The sequence below is a fragment of the Puma concolor genome, chromosome B4, assembly GCF_028749965.1.
Source record: "Puma concolor isolate L17-30 chromosome B4, mPumCon1.1.hap2, whole genome shotgun sequence".
NCBI lineage: Eukaryota > Metazoa > Chordata > Mammalia > Carnivora > Felidae > Puma > Puma concolor.
In genome coordinates, this window is record NC_141673.1 from 70215627 (window position 1) to 70231457 (window position 15831).

The 15831-nt window shown below is 42.5% G+C and overlaps 1 protein-coding gene and 1 pseudogene across 2 annotated transcripts in view; both read right to left on the minus strand.

Moving 5' to 3' along the window:
- Window positions 1-15831, minus strand: part of ANO6 (anoctamin 6) — a 199765-nt gene that overhangs the window by 95743 nt on the left and 88191 nt on the right. The window lies entirely within an intron of this gene.
- LOC112867413 (spermidine synthase pseudogene) overlaps window positions 12294-15831 on the minus strand; it is a 3993-nt pseudogene continuing 455 nt past the window's right edge.

Consider the following 15831-nt stretch of genomic DNA (forward strand, 5'->3'; position numbering starts at 1 on the left):
GGATGAGAGGAGGGTCGCATACCCAGAGAAGACACAGGAGCCCCATGCTCTTTCCCCCTACCTTGCCCTATGTATCGCCTCATCTGGTTGTTGATTCATGTCCTTTAATAAACCGGTATATATAAGTAAATGTTTCCCTGAGTTGTGTGAGCTGCTCCAGCAAATTAGTTCAACCTAAAAAGGAGGTTGTTGGAAGCTCCAATCTGTAGCCAGTTGGTCAGAAGCACCGGTAACAGCCTGAGGTTTGCCACTGGAGTCTGAAGTGGGATGTGGAAAGCAATTTTGTAGGACTGAGTCCTTAACCTGTGCAATCTGATGCTATCTCCTGGTAGACAGTGTCAGAATTGACTTGAATTCTCTGATACCCAACTGGTGTGCAAGAATCACTTAGTGTTTGGGCATTGGGGAATAACCCTTCACATTGGAATTGGTATTAGGAACCCTAAAAGACTCTCCCACTGTCAACCTCTTTCAAAAAAGGTCTTCTGATATCTGGCATTAAATAGAATGAAAATAGTAAGATTAATGAATTATAAAGAAAGAGAGAAGAGAATCAGGCCAGAGAAAGAAGTAAGAAATGTACTAACCACTGGGACAAGTGTAATTGTTATGATTTTAATATGATATTTGGCACAAAGCCTCCTGGCTCCAGGTCAAAAAGGAAATGTGTTCAATGATCCAGTTCTTGCTATCAGAAAAAAGGGAAGCATTCTGATTTTGGGGAGAGGAAAAAGTATCAAGTGAGACCTTATATAGAAACACCCAGTTTTGTTCATTTCCCTAACAATGTCCTTGGCAAGGAAATGGGGTTATAAAATATAATATGCAAGTAACCTTTGACTTTTTCTTCTTTAGTTCTCATATAACTTCTAGTTTTGAAGCAATTGGTCTACATTTCACTCTGGTCCATCTACTGCCATCTCTCCAGCCTGTATTTTTCCCCCCAATGTTTTTATAGAGAGAGACAGAGCGTGAGCGGGGGAGGGCAGAGAAAGAGGGAGACACAGAATCCAAAACAGGCTCCAGGCTCTGAGCTGTCAGCACAAAACCTGACGCGGGGCTCGAACCCACAAACCGGGAGATCATGACCTGAGCTTAAGTCGGACCCTCACCCAAATAAGCCACCCAGGCACCCCTCTCTAGTCTGCATTCTTGACGCTCACAAACTAAATTAATATTCCAATCAGTCTCCTTGCATCCAGTTGTCCTGATTGTCAAATTTACCTTATACACTTTCGCTGTATGGATGGTCCTAAACCAACATGTTCATGTCACAGGATTCAAAAACCTTCAATTACTCCCCGTGACTTCTGGAAAAAATGCAAACTTTTCTGATAGGTATTCAAGATTCCCCCGTAATATCATCATATCCCATATTTTATAAATAATCACTCACTCTCCATTCCTAACCCTCCAACTCAACCATCCTTTCTCATCAGTGTTTTGGCCACATCATGCTGCTTCCTGCCTCTACTCCTTTACTCACATGATTTCCCTTCCTAAAATCCCTTTCCCTTCTCTTTCCCACCTATCAAAATCTTAATTCTGCTTTAAGGTCTAAGTCCGTTCGCTCATGAAGCCTTCCTAACAATGGGTTTCTGTTTCTTTCTTTCTTACACTACTGTCTATGGCAATGCATGTGTGTTCTGAGGACCTCTGGGAATTCCTGAGACCTTTTCAGGGGGCGCATAGGGTCACAACCATTTTTATAATACTAAGATGTTATCTATTTTCCTCACTGTGTTAACACCTGCAATGATGGTGCAAAAACAATGGCGGGTAAAATTCCCAGCATCTTAGCAAACTCAGCAGTGGCACCAAACTGGCCTAGTTGTCATTGTATTCTTTACCACTGCATACAGTAGAGTCACTTCACTCAAGAATGTTCTTGATGAAGCTGTAACAATGACTAATGTTATTAAATCCTGACCCTTGAGTACCGGGCTTTTCAATATTCTGTGTGAAGAAATGGAAGTACCCATAAAGCACTTCTGATGCACACTGTAGTATGACGGCTGTCTTGAGGAAAAGTGCTTATATAATTTTCCAGTTGCCAATTTTTTTTCACAGATACCACTTCACTTGACAGATAACTAACAAAATTCAGTTGTATAGACTTGGATATTTGGTAGATATTTTGCAGAAAATGAACAAAGTGAAACTGTCATTTCAGGAGAAACAACTGATAATATTTATTGCTTATGATAAAATTCAAGTTTTCAAACAAGTATTAGAATTTAGGACAACTTGTATTCACCACTGTGCACTTCACAGCTTCCCAATATTCCTTAGCTTCACTGGTGAGACTGGGGCTGTGTTAACAAACGTCATTTTTTTCACCTTGTATAACAAAATGGGTCAACATTTGTAAGAGCTACTTAACTCAGTGAACCAATGTTTTCAACTGCCCTGTGAATAGTGATAAAAATTAGGCTTGGGTAAAGATCCATTCAAAATGCAAGACAGGTTTTTAATATACAAAAATTTGTTGATATGGTTTCACATTTCATATTACAACGAACCTTTAAGATGCTACTACCTGTCAAGTTTCAATGTGGTATCAAAGAATATCTAGAATTACCTGAAAAGACTATAAACAACTCTCTTTTCTGACCACCTATCTGTGTAAGGCTGGGTCTACTTCACATATTTCAACCAAAACAACACACTGGAACTTTTAACTACAGAAACAGATATTAAGAATCCAGCTGCCTTCTCTTAAAGAGATGTGTAAATACATGTGTAATGCCACTCTTCTTACTATGTTGTTTTAAAAAAAAAGTTATTTTTTATTAAAATGTTTTATGTTTATATATATTGAGTTTATTAGTTTTGTTTAAGTAAATTAATACATTTAATTTTTTTCAGTTTTAAGTTCTACTATAGTAAATATCAATATACCCACATGAAAAGCTCTTTGGGGTCCATACTTTTAAGAGTATAAAGTGAAAGAATATAAAACCTTTAGAACCACCATTTCATACCATTCATTCTGGCTCTTAATTTTCCATTATATAAATTATAATAATAGTATGATACAATACCTATAGAGTATGTCATCTATTTTTATGTATGCATATTATCATTTTTATTGGATTATAACAATAAAGAGAAAAAAAATCTTGCTTTTTCTTTTTAACTTATAACCCCCAGGAAAGTAAGCCACCAGACAGATACTTGCTATATTGACTTGAGATCACATTCAAGTCAAAGTGTTTAACAGAACCATGTTATACAAGTTTGGTTGGTTTCCAAAAGCTGCTCCAGATGGCTTGAAAAATTTAAGACCACATTCCATCCCAATGCAGTTGTCAGGTTCTTTATTCCATTAAAGTTTTTAATCATTACATTGTATTCCATTGAAATAAAGTACTTCCCTTCTCTCTTTACACATGTGGCCCCCACTCCCTAGAATCTCTCCCTTTCCTTAGTCAACTCCTTACGGAGCCCTTCCCTGAGCTCCCTGGCTAGCTTAGCTCTCCTCCTCATATACCCTCAGAGCACCTTATATTCCTCCTTAAATGTCACATCTCACAATTTTAATTGTGTAGTTATTCGTGTAATTATTTGATTAATGTCTGTTTCTCTCACTAGAATATATGCCCCAAGGGATATTTCAGTGATATTTCCCAATAGTACCTGCTTAATAGGGTTATAGAAATACTAAATGGATAAATATTATTAAATAAATCAACTGAAATTAATTAACCCTTTATCCTGTGATATTTTGTAGTATTACAGATAAAGCAACAGGGGGGAAATTACGTTACGCATCACAGAAGAAAGTATCTGATTTCTGCTTTTCAAGGAAGTAGTTAGAGAATAGAGATGCGGGTGGCAAAAGTGGCGACGGGACTGTGAGAGTCCAGGGAAGACGGGTAGTGACTTTGTCCGAGGGGGAGCAACAGAAATGAAGACACAGAAACAGACAAGCTGTAACCTACTCTTAGAAATAGCAGGTTAGGGGCACCTGGGTGGCTCAGTCGGTTAAGTGTCCCACTCCTGACCTCGGCTCAGGTCACGATAGCGTGGTTTTGTGGGTTCAAGCCCCAAGTCGGGCGCTGGCGCTGACCACACAGAACCTGCTTGGGACTCTCTGTCTCAGCCCCTCTCCCACTCATGCTCTAAATAAATAAATAAATAAATAAATAATAAATAATAAATTTAAAGAAACAGCAGATCGGGAACAATATCAGGAGCCGTCTGAGGTTTCTGGCTTGAGCAGCTGAGAGGATGGGGATTATATTTTGTGCACGTACCAAAATGCACAAAACTGAAAAAGCAGTATGGGTAGGAGGGGAGACCAATAAGAGTCTGTGAGATTTCCCAGTGGAGATATCAGGGGCCTGAGGTTGAGAGGAAAGAGCTAAGACTGTGAGTAGAATCTTGGGAGCTGTTAACACAGAGTTCTGTGGTAACTGAAGCTAGGGAAGCCCGTGTGAGGACAGCCGGCGAGAAAAGAGGAGCTGCGGACATCTGCCTGACAGGAAGGGTTTAGGTGGACAAGGGGAAAGCAAGAAGGTGTAGAAGTGGCCAACCCTAAGATCATCGTTGGTTCCTTTCTCCTCCATTTCCCATCTCTCTCCCTTCCTTCCCTCTTCCTGCACTGCCCGCCCTGCCTGGGACGGTACGACTAGTCTACTAACTGGACTGCTTGCCTTCTTTCTCTCCTTCCAGTGCATCCTGTATACCTCCTGCCAGACTGACCCCTGTACAGCTGCACTGTCCAACAGTAACTACTAGCCACACGGAGCTACTTAAATTAATTAAAAACTCCTCTGTGGGGAGCCTGGGTGGCTCAGTAGCTTAAGTGTCAGACTCTTGATTCTGGCTCAGGTCATGATCTCATGGTGTGTGAGTTCACGAGATTCTTGCTCTCTCCCTCTCTCTCTCTCTGCCCCTCCCCCGCTTGCATGCATACACACACACACACACACACACACACACACTCTCTCTCTCTCTCTCTCACGCTCTTAAAATAAATAAATAAACCTTAAAAAATTCAAATTCAGTTCCTCTGTATCACTAATCACATGTTAGGGTAGGTCACTGAGAGGACATGACCGCTGAGTGACCCAGGAGCTGGACTCCAACAATCAGAGGCTCCTCACCGCCCCCCCCCCCCCACCGTCCTTGGAAAGTACATTCCACTTGCCTTCCCTGCTCCCAGAAGCTGCCCCAAGGACACAACCTTGAGATAGTGATGTGGAATTCAGACCATCTGGTCCATATACATGACTGAACCTAGTTAAGGCCTCTATAGCAACTTTTAAGATACTGGCAGGCAGGGGTGGAGATCTTCCTGCCTTTAGGTCCACCTAAGAAAAGCCTCATAAGTTCCCTTGCTCATTAAACTGTCCACCTCCTGATATGGAGTGGCCTCTTTCTTTAGTCTTTCCTTCTCTTCAAGTACGGCGTCACTTTCAGATTTTACCCAGGAAGGTCCCAAGGAGGTTTGGAACTAACACCCTTCAGGTGTCTCCACAGCCGCACGTGGCTAAGGGGCTATGGTGCTGGCCACCACAGAGACAGAACATTTCCATCATACCGAAAATTCTGTTGGGACAGTGCTGCTATAGCATTGCTTTGTCTTTTCAGCTCAAAAGTCCAATACAGCTACATTTAGCCTTAAACTAACTTCATCTCCTCCCACTACCCTAGATCAACTGGATACACACTGGACACATCTTCCTCATCTCCACTTCCATTCATTTGCCCATGCAAGTAGGATACCCTCTGTAATATATCCACTGTGGCAGTCAGGTTTGTGTGTCAGCTTAGCCAGGCTACAGGACCCGGTTATGAAATCAAACACTAATCTAAGTGTTGCTGTGAAGGAATTGTATACATGTGGTTAACATGTACAGTCAGTTGACTTTAAAGGAAAGGACATTATTCTCAATGATCTAGGTGGGACTCACCTAATCAGTTGATGGGTCTTTAAAAAAAAAAAAAAATCCCGAGGCTTCTCTGAAAAAAAAAAAAAAAAAAAAAGAAGTTCCACCTATGGACTGCAGCAGCTGCCCCTGCCCTTCCTGCCAGCATGCTCTGTGGATTATACCCCACAGCTGCATAAACCAATTCCTTCAACTAACTCTGTTTAATAAATCAAGGGTGCCTGAGTGGCTCAGTTGGTTAGGCGTCTGGCTCAGGTCATGATCTTGCAGTTCATGAGTTCGAGCCCCACATTAGGCTCTCTGCTGTCAGCACAGAGCCTACTTCAGATGCTCTGCTCCCCACCCTCTGCCCCTCCCCCACTTGTGCTTTCTCTTTCTCAAAAGAGTTTAAAAATAAATACATCTGTTTATTAAATCTCTGTGTATGTACAGATACATACAACTATACATACACATTTGAACGTGTGTGCACCTGTGTGTACCTATGTATATATATATACTACTGATTCTGTTTTCTGGATTGGTATACCTTTCAGTACAGGTTTCGGTACCTAGTGAAATGTACCCTTCAAGGTTGAGCTATATACCACCACCTCCTTTAAAATTACAAACCTAGGGGCGCCTGGGTGGCTCAGTCAGTTAAGCATCCGACTTCAGCTCAGGTCATAGTCTCACGGTTTGTGAGTTCGAGCCCCATATCGGGCTCTGTGCGGACAGCTCTGAGCCTGGAGCCTGCTTGGGATGCTGTGTATCTCTCTCTCTGTCCCTCCCTTGCTTGCACTCTTTCTCTCTCAAAAATAAACAAACATTAAAAGAATTAAAAGAAAAAATTTTAATTACAAATTTTTCAAAGAAAATGGCTCTTAAAACTAGCTGTACATTAGAGTCACCTTCATAAACTTTATTTAAACACATTCAGGTTTTAATCAAGAGCAATTATTAGCACATAAAGGTCAGCTTGGACCTTCACTTTTCCAAAGAGCTCTCTGGGGAGTTCTGATGCACAACAGAGCTGAGGACTGCCATCCTAACCGAACTCCTCCAGCATTTTTGCTGTGCGTGCCTTTGGAAGTCACCAAACACTGCACACTGCCTGATATTCTCTCCTTCAACCAACTAACCAGCAGTGGTTGCAGGACTAACATTTGTCAGATACAAAGACACTGTGCAGGGGCCAGAGGCAATACCCACTCCTGGCCTTGAGGGGAAACGTTGAGATATACTGCTTGGTATTCCTCAAAGCACTTTGATTAATAAATATTGAATGAATGAATACATGAAAATTTCACGGCAAAATTTAGTGAAGCTGATAGCGGTTTATTCAAAATAGTGCATAATTTAAATAGCTCTTATTTCTAGTTCAATTGAAAATCCTATTAGCAAGTGTTAGTAAGTGCCCAACATATTTATTTATTGATAAGACTGTACTGTTGGTATTTTACAATATTGCTGAGTAGGATTAATTCTCAACCCACTGAAAACTTGGTAGATATCTAATGCCTGTAACTTCTTTCTCGGAAGCACTGAGTCACAAATGCCCGTGTGCTCTTCTACGGAGAACAGAACCAATTTCTGATGCCAACACCATCCGATTTCAGTTGAAAGGAAACAGGAAGGGGTACAGCTGGGGTGAGCAATGTGGGGCTGTGGTCATCTGAAGGTTGGCTATCCCGGTGCCCGCAATCTGTATTGCCGGCTATAAGCATCCATAAATCTTAGATAAGGCTTCTCACTATATTATTATTTTATGAATATGCTTTTAAGATAGCTAAAATGCTTTTCAATCACTGTGCATGCAGTCACTGAACAACACCCCAGTGAGGAAATCTGATTTTTCTGCTTTTTCACATAAGGAGACTGAGGTCCTAAAAGAAAAAGCCCATAGGGGACTGAGAGCAGAACCTGAAGAGGGCTTCTAAATCCCTCGAATTCTACCTCATGCTCAACTTCCTGGGGGGGAGGGGACCTTTAGAAATGACTCTAACAAAAAAGAAAAAAGGAAAAAAACACTTTTCAAAGTCTCAGAAGTACCTCCTCTCATTCACTTTTCTCTTCTTCAACCTTCTTACTACTTATGTCACAAGACAGTGTATTTACTTTTTAAAAACACTTAAGACTGTGTTAAAAATCATGAAATGGTGGTGATACCATTAGCATCACTGAATAATCTGTCAAAATTTTCATTATGTGTTTTTATTTTAAGGGATTTGGACTTAGCAGTCAAATTTTACTCCAGCTGCAAGTATCGTCTTGATATATTCTAATTCATACTAACACTGTAAAGATCTATATTATTGGTTTGCTCATTATAATTAATGAAAATGCTCTTTGGTCGTTATTACAATCTATCAGGTCACATTAATCTACATTTCAAAAAGTGCCTTGGGAGAAGGAACTGTAAATGCATTTTCCTTTTGAAGGGGCCATTAGAATTTTTTTTTGATTAAAAACCTATCTTACAGGTTTTTGTTTTTTTTTTTAACCAGAGACAGATTTAAGGAATACATTTGAGACTTACAGTAAAGATACACTTTTTTATTATTAATTTGTCAAAACAAGGAAAATTGCAATTAGCTAGTAGGACTTCAGAAATAAAGGGATTTTAAATGATCTTTCCAGAGCCCTTAAGCCTTTCAAACTAATTACAAATTCAAAATATGGGGGTTTGGGGTACAGGGGGAGGGATAGCTATAGTTGAAATCCTACAGATCTCTCTCCTTTTCAATTTTCAGGAATCCTGTGAATCCATTCTGTGTATGCATTTCTGCCAAGTTCTGTGTTTCTCTTTAAATTTTTATTACAACTTCTTTCATTAGTGCTGTTTTTTAGGTCATGGCAGTCAGGTTATTTACCAGCAGACTCTCAACTTTAACTTGATTCTTTTGCTTCTGTGGGCTTTTCTGGCCATTATTGTGGCATGCTTCTAGATGACGTATAATCAAATGAGTTCCATCGTAAATACTGATATTACATCTTTGTTCAGAATGCCCAGGGCTCCCTGCTTTCCTCATGCCTGTTTTTGTCAAATTAATGTTGACATTTCCCCAGATAATGGATAGATCACTGAATTTCAAATGGGATACTGCGTGGGGCAAGAATTCACAAGGCATTTCAGTGGAGGCTTTCTGAAAATAGGGGAAAAAACAGTAGAATGAACACTGTTACAAGGAGGAAATTTGGCTGATGATGACAATAGGTTGAAAGAAGGGGGGGAAATAAAACAAAAGCAACTCAGATTCATCAGTGAGTCACTTACTAGGGTGTTATATTCCCAAAAACATCCTGTCTTTCTGTCATTCCCTGCTTGCCATCAGCTACCAAGTCCTGCTACACATAAAACATGTATGTTCTTCCTTCCCATCCCCACTGATACATCCTGGTTAAAGCATACATCATCTGCCTAGATTGTTATCCAGTCTGTCTATATTTAGACTCCTCTGAAGAATTAAACATCTTTCCACTAAAATGAAATGTCTGCCTATCTATACCTCCGATTCATAGGTCTTAATACTATATTTTGCAACTCCATCCACCAATTGCTATTATCAAATATTTAAACTTGATGTCCTGCTTTGCCTAAGTGTCAGGATCTACCACTTGTTTTTCCCCAATCAACATGGCCTCCCCTCCTTAAAATGGAGGGCCCAAGTGGCTTTACCAATACTGAATGGGAGAAGCCTAGTACTTTCTTTGTTTTGGACACAAAGGTGCAAATACAACCTAAACTTGCATAAACTTTTTGACATTGTTATTACATGCTTGATTCATACTAAGATTTAATTAGCCAAACACCTAGTCTTTTCACATAATCAGTCATTAGCTTCAGCTCTTATGATTTGTACTTAGGCAGCACATATTTGTGAATCAGGAGCAGGCCGTTACTTTAATTCATATTGATTTTTGTCTCCTCTAGAAATTGATTTCCAGCCATTGTTCCACAGTCTTGGTACCAAGATCAATTGCCCAGATAAGTATACTCTCACTAGGTCCACATTTCTTCATTCTGTATTTAAATTCAATTTTGTTCACACCATTTGCTAAACTCAAAACACACAAAAATGTGTCAACTATACTCCAGTTTCTAAAAAACACAAACATGTCTGTGGCTTTCTCCTCTTCTACCATTATAATCACCCTCATTAAAAAAAAAAAAAAAAAGGTAATGTGCTCTGTCTGACATGACTTATTTATATTGAACTTGCACTGGCTCCTGATGACCTTTCCTTTTTCTAACATTCACAAACCACCCACTTAAAAATCTCATCTTGTGATATTCCTGGAGAGTAATACTCCGGTGTCAATGTCTCCATTTATCAGAATTTAGTTTATGTCCAACTTCTACCCTAACCCTACCCCTTCTGGAAAACTGTCACATTTGTCCCTCTATTATTCTGGTAATTGCCCCAGCCCTCATATCACCTCCATTAGCAACTGTGATTCCACGAGCGAATTCACCTGCTCTTTCAATACCCTGGTTGATATATAATTTTTCTAGCTAAGAAATTTAAACTCATTTGGAATAATGATATACCTTCCTACAACAGTCTCACGCAATATGGACTTTTTTTTTAATGTTTTTATTTATTTTTGAAGGAGAGAGAGAGAGAGCGAGCGAGCACATGAGCAGGGGAGGAGCAGAGAGAGAGGGAGACACAGAATCCGAAGCAGGCTCCAGGCTCTGAGCTGTCAGCACAGAGCCCGATGCGGGGCTCGAACCCACGAACCGTGAGATCATGACCTGAGCCGAAGCCAGATGCTCAACCGACTGAGCCACCCAGGCGCCCCAAGGACTTCTTTTTTTTTTTTTTTTTTTAATGTTTATTTATTTTTTAGAGAGACAGAGAGACAGAATCTGAAGCAGGCTCCAGGCTCCAAGTTGTCAGCACAGAGTCCGAGATGGGGCCCAAACTCAGGAACAGTGAGATCATGACCTGAGCCAAAGTCAGACACTCAACAGACAGCCACCCAGGCACCTCTAGCATGGACTTCTACAGCTCCTTCCCAGGACTTGAACCTTTCAATCTAAAGTTCACCTTCACTAGCAGAAAAGACAAAAGGAATATGGAAGCTGATAAGCTCTTGTCTGTTATCTCATACCATTACACTGTCTTCCTCAAATTCTGGACAGAACACTGCTTCAGAATCTAAATAACTCAAAACCAATCCTCTCTTCCACTCATCATGCTAAGCATTTTTTTTCCCACAAGGTTCCACTCATGCACTCACTCTGGACTTGAGGTTTATTCTAAAATTTTAATAATAGTGGAAAAAATAAGACTGGAGTGTTTCAGCAAACTATTATTATGGGATGACAGTTTTGTTAGCACTCTGAGTTAAACTGGCTTTAGCTAGTCTGGCTGGCTGGACCCAGAAGTCCAATCACCATTTATGACTGTTTCTCTGGGAAAATACATTCTGCATTCCAAAGAAGTGAGTCAGAAAGATTTTTGACTGAGACTTTGTATGCTGGACTGCTGCCTATTCTTGTTCCTACCTTCCAATCCTAACAAATCAACAAATGTAGCTTTGGAATCAGCCACATAAAGCAAAAGAGTACATCCCCTTCCCTCCATATTCAGGCAAAGTACATATTCCCTCACCTTTTGCTCTTAAATGTACAAAATGCTTTCAAAGTTGAAATGCCATGTGAATCGCTGCCATAGCAAGTGGGCCAACTGAGCAGTTCTTACTAGCCTATCTTTGGTCTCCTTTCTTCTTTTCAGAGTTCCTTTTGCCAAATCACCGTTCCTTTGTTTGGTTTCCTGTTTTGGTTTAGTTCCTTTTCTTTTTTATTTTGGTGAACTTAGTGCCAAAAGGTACAAGGCAAAGCCATCCTATTTCTTTGTAGAAGATACAAGAGCACAAATCCAAGTAAAGAAATGCTTGAGCAGAAGGGTCCTGCCTTATTCCCAGTCTTCCAGATCCAGAAGATCTTGTGAGCTTGAGGCAGATCTTGGTACTTCAGTTGGATTTCTGGGATTAGCCAGAAAGACTCTGGACAGCCCATAAAATAAACTATAATCTCTCTCAATAGCCCCAGCATCAATTCATTTGCCTCAGGGCCATTTAGGCTAGAAATAACCAAAATGACGTCTGGATTTGGGGGGGGCGGGGGGAGGGGATGAAGGTGGGAACCCAACTTGAAATAAAACTTGATCTGGGGCGCCTGGGTGGCGCAGTCGGTTAAGCGGCCGACTTCAACCAGGTCACGATCTCACGGTCCGTGAGTTCGAGCCCCGCGTCAGGCTCTGGGCTGATGGCTCAGAGCCTGGAGCCTGTTTTCGATTCTGTGTCTCCCTCTCTCTCTGCCCCTCGCCCGTTCATGCTCTGTCTCTCTCTGTCCCAAAAATAAATAAACGTTGAAAAAAAAAATTTAAAAAAAAAAAAAAAAGAAATAAAACTTGATCAATCACTCTGAAACAAAGCCTGCAAACAAAAATATGCAGACGTATGGGGAGCTGGCTCTGATTATTCTTTTATACCTTTCACACTCGGGGCAAGAAAGTAAGGTTGACATTCACCTCATTCTATATGTTGCTTCCAGACCATTAGTCCTCAATGTTCTTGGGATGAAAATAGTTCGCCTTAGGTCCATGCAAGCAGAGTATGACCCCAGAGCTTCCTAGAGCCTATCGTCTCCTACCTGCCAGCTGACGCTCCCGGCCCACAGAAAATCTGGCCCCTGGCTCACATTTCCCTCTCCATTCCAAGTTTTCCCTCATCCAGAAGGACATCTGCATCCACAGACATGACTGGGCCACCTTGACCCCTTAGTAACTTGACTTCTTATCACCAATGATGTTCTCCCTTTCATGCACTAACTTCCGTGGTCCCAACCTAGACCCTGTTATTACTTGACAAATTGCCTTTTCAGAATCACTTACTCAGGAATCCCCCTTTCTGACCACCACTAACATCCTGTCCTAAATGCACAATGACCTCAGAGGCCCTGTGACATTTTCTAACCAATCTGCAGATTTGTATTTCTTTCCCTCCCCTCCTTTTGTATAGTTACATTTCCCAGCTCATCATTTTAATAGCACTCTTGCCAATATTCTGCTCTTTCCATCACAACCATCTAGCAAAGCCCTAACTTGGGCTGAATCCTGCTACCTGCTTTCGTGGTGTCTGAGTGATGCTAGAGAAAGCACAGCAGCACAGGTTGGTTTAGTTGTAAATTCAGGTCGCTAGCCCCACACAGGCCCTCGCCACTCCCCAGACATCCTAGAACTTTTCCTAGGTTTTCCAAGCCAGCTTGGTCTCCCATTTCACAACTGGTTCAACGTGCCAACTCCCCCCCCACCTCCGCCCCTGCACTCACTGTTCTCTTCACTCTCAGCAGCTGAAAATGGAAGCTGTTGGATGAGAACTCCCTCTGCTTCTCTCCAACAAATCATAAACCAGCAGCATCCACCTGCTGCTCCTGGATCTTTGGAGATGCTGCTCCTCTGATCTAACGTTGACTCCTCCACATCTACAAACCATTCCACAGCCCATTTCAGACCGCTCTTTTCTCTAGGTCAGTTGTTCCCCTCACATGGATCCTCCTCATCAATATTTAAATCTGTTTATGGCTCCATCTGACCCACAGAAGGAAATCATCTCTGGTTCTCCAGAGTCTCCTCCGCTTACTGCGCTCTCATCCTCCAGCCCTTCACAGTCAAACTCCTAGAAAGAGAGGCACTTTGTTTTTTCTCCTGCTCATTGCATAATCTGCTCTAATCTGGATTAGAATGGCATCCCCAGCACTCCGTAGAAAGAGCTTTAGGGAAGGACACCAGGGACCCTAATGCTTTTTCAGTATTCATCTAACTCACTGGTTCTTAAATGAGGGCAATTTTGCCCCCAGGGGCATTTAACAATGTCTGGGCATATTTGGTTGTCACAGGTGGGTAAAGAACCCCGGCATCTCATGGGTAGAGGCCAGGGATGCTGCTAAATACCCTACAATGCCTACAATGCACAGGACAGCTCCCACAACACAGAGAAATCCAGCCCAAAATTTGGTGTTGAGGGTGAGAAATCCTGATATGACTGAATTCCTAAAGCTACTCACCACTTCCATCTGTTTCTTGGTTTTTAGCCTGCCCCTCTTCAGATTGCTCTCCTACCTCTGGTCATCTCATTTGGCAGCCATCTCCTCATTCCTGAGACACTACCCCTCATTCCTTAAAGATTTAAGCCCTGCCTCACTGTTAACCTCTCCAAGACATCTCTCCTGACATAATTCTTGGGGATTTCCACATGCACATGTGATCCTTCCACCACCCTGTCCTTGCAACTCCACATTGCCGCAGCCCCTCATTCCAATGCTCATATCTCAGACCTTGTCTGTACTGGTTATTGTAATTCCTTCCTCAGTGAGAAAGATTGGATTCTCCAACCAACACTTCCTATTTTTCCAGTTTACTCTCTCCAATACCCCAACTGCAAAAATTATCAAGCCCCACTAAGGTCTAACTCTCCTGATCCTATTGTCTCACCCTGCTCCTGTCCCTGGTCCTCTGCTCTCTTGCAAACACCCTGAAACTCTCTTAGCCTGGTCTTGCTTCACTGAACTGACTTGGGAGAAACCCCCAAGTTGGTGAAATCAAACTCGTTGCCTACTGTACACCTGTTCCCCAAAGCTGGACTTGAATGGGAAAAGCACGCACTCATCATGACCAGGAACCTCAAGTGGGCTCTCAGTGCTGCCAGGAAATTATACTACATTTCCCAGAACATTCACTCTCCGATGACTGTGTCACACCTTCTCCTCTCTCTCCAGGTCTCTTCCTCTCTTCCTTCCGCAATCTTAGCTAATGTCTTGCTTCTCATTTCACAGGTAAACAAGAAGCAATCAAGAAAAAGCAACAAGATCCTACTAGCAAAACTACTGAACTAATTCCACCTGGGTCCCCATATGGTGTTTTTATAAGAATAAATGGTCTCTACGGCCATGAAGGGTGTCCAACCTCTCCACTTATGGACCAGATTCCATTCCTTTCTTGCCTTCTCAAGGATGTCATTCCACAAATTTTTCCTTCTCACTCCTGCATCATCAGGTTTTCTCTCCCTACTGGATTCTTCCCATCACCTTACAAACAGTAATTCCTGTGGTTTTTTGTTTGTTTTTGGCTATACACAGCTGGTATAAGCCTGGAGGCCGAACACCACATTGAGAGACCGTCCGCCCAGCCGGGCCCATCGGGCAGCATTCTGGGGCTTGTAACACTTGCTTGGTGGGCACACAGGCAGGGCAAAAGGGTTTGGTCATGCCCAGGAGTCCTGAAGGCTCCCTGGCCCAACGTCCTGGGCAGTGGCACCTGGGCTCAGCTTACATCATCCTGGGTCTCGGCAGCACACTCGGGCAGGACAAACGCTGCCTGGTGCACATCCCAGTTGTAGTATTTCAGCTGCATCTGTTCTACCTGCTTCTGTGTCAGCTGCTGCACGGGCTTCCAGAAGTTGGTGCTCAGATTTTTGCTGCCCAGCATGAAGACTGCCTGGCCACTGGGGAAGGTGGGGACAGTGCAGTAAGCATAGGCCACCAAAGGGAAGAGCGACCTACAGAACTGCCACATCTCCTCGATGAGGTCCAGGTAATAGGATTCCTTGAAGAGACTCTCGGCAGGGCCTATGGGGTCTGAGGAGTCTGTGAGGATAACATTGAAGGTGCCCTGGTTCTGTTCCATGAACTCAAAACCGTCGCCCATGTATAGGGTCAGCTTGGCGCTGGAGGAGCCCACGGCCAGGCCCAGCAGGAACTTCTTAGAGACCTGAATGACATCCTCGTCAATCTCACACCGGACCACGGACTCCCCAGAGGAACGCTTCACCACAGCCTGCAGGGCACCCCCATCCCCACACGCAATGGTCAGCACCTGGCATGGGCTGGGATGGCTGCAGGGGAGGCGCAGGCTGGCTGCCATCTCCTGGTGGGAGAACTCCTTCC